A 7,682-nucleotide genomic window follows, 5' to 3' on the forward strand; every position below is an offset into this window, starting at 1 on the left:
CAAACGTTCACTGGCTGCATTTAACTACCATTCGGACTTTGAGATTCGACGAGTTAGAGACACCATAGAAGATCTCCTCAAACTGTTTGAGGCAAAACTTAAGTCCATGCCTCAAGCAGAGGAGCATAGGCCAAAAAGAAGAATGGACTCCTCTCCATGTGCCGAGGCGTCAAAGAGGAGAAGACTTGACGATGATGAGGACCCATACCAGTCTGGTCCTCAAAATCGACAAGAGGGGGAGAAACAGTCCGTCGCTCCAAGTCTTATACAAAGGACTGCCCCCTCTGCCCCAACTGCCTCTGCCCCAAGACAACCAGCGCATGATTCTTCAAGGCAGAGGGCACCAAGTCAACAAGCGCCAGAACAAGCAGAAGCACTTCATAAGGGAAATATACCCATGGCATCTCAAGCAGAGCCGGCTGAGCAACAAAAGAAGAAAGACGTAATTGATCTTCTCTCAGTTTACGACACGTCTGATTCAGAACCGGCTTTGTCTTCCTCAACAGAATAGGCCATGGACATCGCTGCTCCAGCAAGAGAAAGAGAAGAAGAGGTGGTAGCAGTGAATGTGGCCGATTCTACACTCTTGGCCATTCCTGTTGCCATTCCTCTAGAAGGCGTCATAGTTGTTGCTTCTCCACCACAACAGAATACACACAGAGCTAGGGTCCCTGCTCAAGGGACTAGAGTAGTCACTCCAGCTATGAGGCAAAGGGTCCCTGTCAAACCAATCAGAGCAGAAGAAGAAGGCGCAAGCAGCAGGCCAAAAAGAAAGCATCCCTCTGATCGAGTTCAAAGGATCAAGGAAAGCATGGACACAATGTTTACGCCTACACCCCTTGACAAGCCAATAAAGGACAAAGCAGACAACGAGGACATCTACCAATTTCTCTACAACCTGCGAGAAGAGACACCGTTCCAAAAGATCAGTCTTCATCCAATGGTCCCAGAGAATATCAGGCAGAGGTTCCTAAATCACTACATACATCCTATCTCCAGCCCACTTCATAGATGGAATCAAGCAAGTCATCGACATCAAGAAGCGTACCTTCGCGCACAACTAGATCATCTTCCACAAGTATACGGTGGAGAGGTTTCACGGACAGATCTGCAGGTTCACAGATTGTGACCTTATAAATCTGAATCTGTGGGATCTTCTATCTTTGTATTACTTCACAAACCGCAAGAAGGATAAGGGGATTAAATATGTTGTGGCCAACTCTGCTATACGACAAACGATAACAGACCTACTTGACTTCAGATGCAAGTTTGATTTTCAACTAGCTCTGGATCTAGGAGTGGATCAATTGATTGTTGCTGCACCAAATTAAGATCTGCAGGGTATCAATAGCATCCCCTCTTGGACTGTGTTGTTGGAACCAGAAGTGGGGGTGGTATTTCGAAATACACAACAAAAGAAGATCTTTTTTTAGATAACCAGAACTACAAGTATTCAAACTCTACTCTGCCGCTACATCAGAGATAACCTAGTCAGGAGCAGAGACAACTCCCCAGGAGCAAAGGAGCGAGCAAAAATCATCTTAAGGTCAATTCGCAACATGCTAGAGTTCCGTGAACTTCTTAGGAAGTTCATCAGACTTCAAAATGTTTAGACCTTATCTTTTGTAAGTTTTTTTTATCTTTAAGTCAATGTAATTTCCATTCAATCGTATTGTACTTTTTTAGATTGTGAATGTAAATCAGAGGTTCCTTTTAACCTCTGGCTTCGATTAGACTTTCTATTTTGTAATTCAAGTAAGAGTCTGCCTTAATAGGACTTAGTCTAGTGAAGCGGTTTGGACTAAGAGCTCTCATGCAGAAGTTCAAGAACCAGAGCTCTTACTCAAAGAGTGAAGGTTCCATTCATACAGAGTCTGCGCTCTATTCCCGTGGACGATCAAACCTTATGTTCCAAAAAGCATAAGCGCTTGACACAAAGCTATAACTCCAAGACCCAGAGCCTATGCATAGTACATGCAGAGCCTATGCATATGCAAAACCTCTGCATAGTACATGCAGAGCTTCTGGTCACTTCTCCATGGAACGCGCGTGCTAGCCCAGACATTCTCGCAAGCGTATAACAGATTTGAGGCGGCTTGACCAAGTCTGCTCCGCTTTTCAAGGGAAGTCAAAGATAAGGATGCAAACTAGTCAGCTCAGAGTTTCAAGCCTATTTATAGCATAGTTGTTAGACCAAGGCGTATATAAGGAGGCTTCCTCCTCAGGTTCAAATTACCTGAGAGTGCCGACTTATATTATACCTAAATTGTGAGATTACGTTTTATTTGATTGTTCTTTACATTCATCGAATAAAAGCATTCAACATATTCAAGTCTTTTCATTGTTCTTATTTATACTTTGAATATTTTGATTAATCATTCGTGATACACTGTTTGTTTTCATTCTTATCATTTATAAACTGTATTTCTACAAATTAAGAGTATCTGGGTTCCAACATGTTGTACATCTGGTCCTTTTAATATTCGAGTTCCGTATTTTTCTTTGATGTTTACGGCGTACCATCGAATCAAACGACTTTTTCAATGGAAACCCAAACCTACTACATACAAAGTATTTATTCTGTATTACACCATTAGAATTTATCTTCTGGCTTGATCGTCGTACCTCAAATCCAGTCGTCTCAGCGTATTTTTGGTATATCGATAGTGCTACATCCAAAGACGGATACACAGATCCGATAATGGGCTTCACAACTTCTTTGACTACAGGAGTATACCAATTAGTACCACCTGGTGAGATTGATAAGGCATGATATGTTCGGCCAATAGCTGAAACCATGAATTCAAAGAGACACTTAGTGATTTATTATGGTACCACCAGTTAGCACAACAACTTATTGTCTTTATTTACAATAGTACCACAAACATGAATATAACATTGATACATAGCGAGGCATTGCAGATACAACAAAATGCATCTAAAATTTATGCACAGATTATTGCATATATTATAGAATACCAGAATCACAAGCAAGAAGATAGAATTAATACAGATACACAGTCATTATAGTAAACGTTGTGTTACAATAACTTTGAATAACACATTGTGATACAAATCAGGTAGAACACATTATACTATAGATGTAACAAACTTTTTAAGCAAATGGATGAAACAAAAACCTGGATTTTTATCATACTGAATATCATTGTTCGATGTGTATCCTGTTGTATCATCCATTCCATGAGATTCAACATCTTCTACCAAAACAATTTCTTCACGATTTTTGGGAACCTTTTTGAATGAAGAAAGACCCACATCAAAATCTTCATTACTCTCTTAGGCCAAAACCTCCATATCATCTAAAGTACCTTCATGGGAGTTGATAGGCATTGAAGAATCAATAGGATTATTACCATTGTTCATCATCATGTGAGTGAATTGTTCAAGAAATATGATTGATTTCATCTGATAATTTAGAATCAAAATCATGTTTACCCTCATGAATTAATATTTTGATATGATTCTCCAGAATCATATTCTTGTATAATTTAGGAATGTAAATCAAAGTTAATTGTATTTTTTGAAACGTATGAAATTTAAAAATAAATTTTTAATCTTAATAGTAATTTACTAACATGCCCTTTTAAATTAATTTAAATAGAATAATTAATATATTAAAATGATTGGTTGAGATTGAATCTCACAGTTATCACAAATAACTCAGTTCTTCCTTGAATAGGCTCATATATATATATATAGAGAGAGAGAGAGAGAGACAACGTTTCAAATACAACTCATCACATTTGTACAACCAATGCATCTCAATCAATTGAGATATTTATGAAAATGATGAGAGTTCATTTATTATGATTTAAATATTTATGGAAGATAACTAAGGTTCATTAATTATGATCAATACTTTATATTATGAAGCAATCAAAACTTTTATGAAATCACATATTCATCAAATTAAATGGACAGTTGAAATTGAGTTGTATTTGTTGTACAAATATAAAGGGTTACATAATAAGAGGAGCGATCGAATGAAAACTACTCCAATTTGTAAAAACCGTAAAAACTACTCTCATATATGGTTAATCTTGTGAAATTGTTTCATGAAATTGTTTAATCTTGTGAAATTGTTTCATATAATATTTTTTTGATGAAGTTGTTTCATATATGGTTATGAAATTGTTTCATATACTATTTAATAAAATTTTAATAAAACTGTTAAATGTATTTTTCTAAAATTAAAATAAGGAAAATGATAATATCCATGATGTTATAACCTGGTTTCAGATAACCTGGGTCAAGGTAAATTTTACGTGATTATTTAATAAATTATATGATGGTATGCGTGAWTGTGGCAACAATACATGATACATGAAATAAGTGCATACATATTTGGATAATATGAATATTTTATTGAGTTAGTGGTACCTTAGTAATGAAGCAAATAGGTTTTTAAAATAATAAAATCCACACCATCATATCCAATTTTATATTATTAAAATCTTTCACCGCCTAGGTGAGGATATTTAAAGAAAAGTTTGGATAAGGTTATYCTTATCACTGTCATTCTTTTAGAAAAAGAACATGTGTGTGTGAGATAAGGTGTTCTTCAAGAATTGTTGCTTCAAAAGTACTTGAAGATTTTGTGTTAAAGTAAAGTTTTTGCTGTGTGTTTATCATCAAGAAATCTGTTTGATAAGGTGAGTGGTTTTAAAACTAAATTCCTCATATATTTGTGTATCAACTGTTGAGTTTTGATATTGATTTTGAGGTTAAGATAATAAATTATCTTTAACAATTTTTATGATGTTATTGTTTTAGAATATATTTCTGGATAAATATGAAACAAAGTTTTGTTCGTCAACAGCCTTTGAGAAGTTGTTGTACGAATCTATTTTTGGGATTGTTTTGGAAAGAATTAAACAGTATCTGGGTTTTTAAACAGTTTGAAAGAGTTTTACAGAAAAACAGAGTTTTAAACTGTTTTGGGAGAATAGGTTGTTCTTGAGAATAGAAGGTTTTGAGTATAAACCTATGTTGAAACCATGATTTGGTTTGGGAATTATGAATAGGTTCACTCTGACATATATGACTGAGGTCTGTCTTTGGATGAACTACTTCATATGAATTAATGGGAGGATATAAGAGTGGAACATCATAAAAATGGAATTATTGGGATGATATAAGGTTGGTCGTTGTCTGCATGGCCTAACTCTTATTATGATATCTATTAAAGTTACAACAGATTTAAGTTCTCATTTCTTGGTGATTTGAGGATTTAGAGATGTTGTCTTTAGTAGAAATGATGATAATGATGTTATGGGATTGGAGATAATATAGTTCATGATTGTTGGTCGTGAATAAAAATGTTTTGGGTAAAAGCATTGATTATGAGGAAACAGAGAAGCTTTGGTTGTACCTTACAAGGAACCAGAGGGGCTCTAATTGACCCTCATAATAGAACCAGAGGAATCTAGATATTGATTTAAAATGATGCAAAATCTTTTATGAATTATTAGTTTGAAAATAAGCTTTATATTTTCTTTTGAAACAAGCTTACTGCTTTATTTATAGTTTTAAAATGATATTTCAAAAGAGTCTCTATACTTAGAAATTTCTATAAAACAAACCAGAGGGTCTCTGGTTGGCTTTCATAAATACAACCAGAAGCTCTGGTTAAGGAACCAGAGGCTCTGGTCGACTAAACAGAAGCTCTGGTAGAAAGACCAGAGGAGCTCTGGTCATGCTTATTGAAAAATATTTTAAGTATGGTTTGGAACCAGAGGCCCGATGGATACTTTGAAACCAGAGGCCGATGGACTGGAAAACCATTATTTTTCTAAGTATGGGATTTTAAACAAGAGGCCCGATGGACTTAAACATGATGCGATTCTTTTGTTATTCTTCATTATGATTGAAAGATTCTTTGATAAATGTTTTTGGTGATCTCACTCTGCATGGCATGAAAAAGGGAATCTCACTAGACTTTTGTCTAACCCTCATTTTATGTTTTAAAATATGTGTGCAGGTAATACCAGTTATAATATCAATAAGGGAAAAATCATTATATGATTACTTCCCTTATGTGCTTAAATGTTGAAGACCATATCTAGATGTGTTTTGGAGGAGAGCAATACTAGTTTACAAATGCATGTATTTTGGAATTTTTAAGTTATGCAATTTGTATCATAAACCAGTAGCACAGACTCTTGTAATTTTGGACCTATGTGGGAATCTATGTATTTTATGAATGAATTCTATGTAATATGCAATGTGTGGAGACTGTGGTGTCACAGATTGGTATCAGAGCCTAAGTTTAAGGGATTTAGGTGATCAATTGCATGATGATGCCTAGACTTAAACTATTCTATTGCATATTAGGGTCCCGGACATAGTTAGAACCTTTGAAATAAATATGATAAGTTAAGAGATCAGTGTGTAAGGTACATTCGGATTACATCTGGCCAATGTAATTTTGAATCTACAGGTACATATCTGAACTTGGACACTTTATTGTATTTGGGAATGTGAAAATGTGTTATTTAATCATGAAATCTACAGATGACTAGCCGGTCCAGAAGATCACCAAGACTAGCCCATCTTGATCTTAGTGAGGCAGAAAATTCTCCCATTGAAGCCACTATTAATACCGCACGAGGTAGAGGCAGAGGAAGAGGGAGAAATCAAACGAGGGAAATAAATTATCAATCACAAGGTTATGTTAATCAAGCAGAATCTAACTCTGGGAATAACAATCTGGAACCAACACCACAGCCAGATTTTGTAACTAGAGATAAGTTGGCTGAAGAAATGGGAAAGTTAAGAGAAACCTTAAGATCAATATTGAGAATGCCTTCGAGGGTGGAAACAGAGCGAGTAGAGATAAATTCTTCCATACCAACACCAAGCACAAGAGGAGGGGATATTAAAATGTTTCTGGCATTCAAACCACCAGCTTTTTCGGGTGAGCGAGATCCAACTAAAGTTGTGTGTTGGATAAAAGAGATTGAATCAGTATTCAATACCATACGTTGTCCAGAAGCCGACAAAGTCAGGTTTGCTGTATCAGTTCTAAAGTCTAATGCTTTATATTGGTGGGTAATAGAATCTCTTGGAAGGGTGGATGTTTTGCAAACCTTGTCATGGGTAGAATTTGTGAATAGATTCAAAGAACAATTTTGTCCCAAGGCTGCAGTTAGGCAAATGGAAGAGGATTTCTTGAAGTTGGAACAAAGCTCTGGATCAGTTAGAGAATACACARAAAAATWCATAGAGTATTCTAGATTTGTTGAGCATTACATATCCACAGAAGCTAGAAAAGTTGAGAGATATATATGGGGTTTGAAACCCTCAATTAGAGAATTTGTTATAGCAATGAACCCTATCACTTTTCCATTGGCAGTCGATGCAGCTGAAGTCACGGAAAGGAACAAAAATAGAAGCGATGAAGGAAAACAAATGGAAAGGAGGAAGTAGGAAGGATCTTCAACAGGATATCGAGGATCCAAGTCCTTTAATTTCAACAAGAAACCAATGCAGAGGTTGATGGAGAAGGTCTGTCCTAGGTGTCAACAATATCATCAAGGAGAATGCAAACCAGAACCGATGAAATGCTTCAATTGTGGTGAGATTGGACATTCATCAAGATTCTGTCTGATGAATAAAAGATGTTTCAACTGCAATTTACCGGATCATTTTAAAGACCAATG

Source organism: Cynara cardunculus (genome assembly GCF_001531365.2).
Source record: "Cynara cardunculus var. scolymus isolate 2C chromosome LG 4, CcrdV1, whole genome shotgun sequence".
NCBI classification, from domain to species: Eukaryota; Viridiplantae; Streptophyta; class Magnoliopsida; order Asterales; family Asteraceae; genus Cynara; species Cynara cardunculus.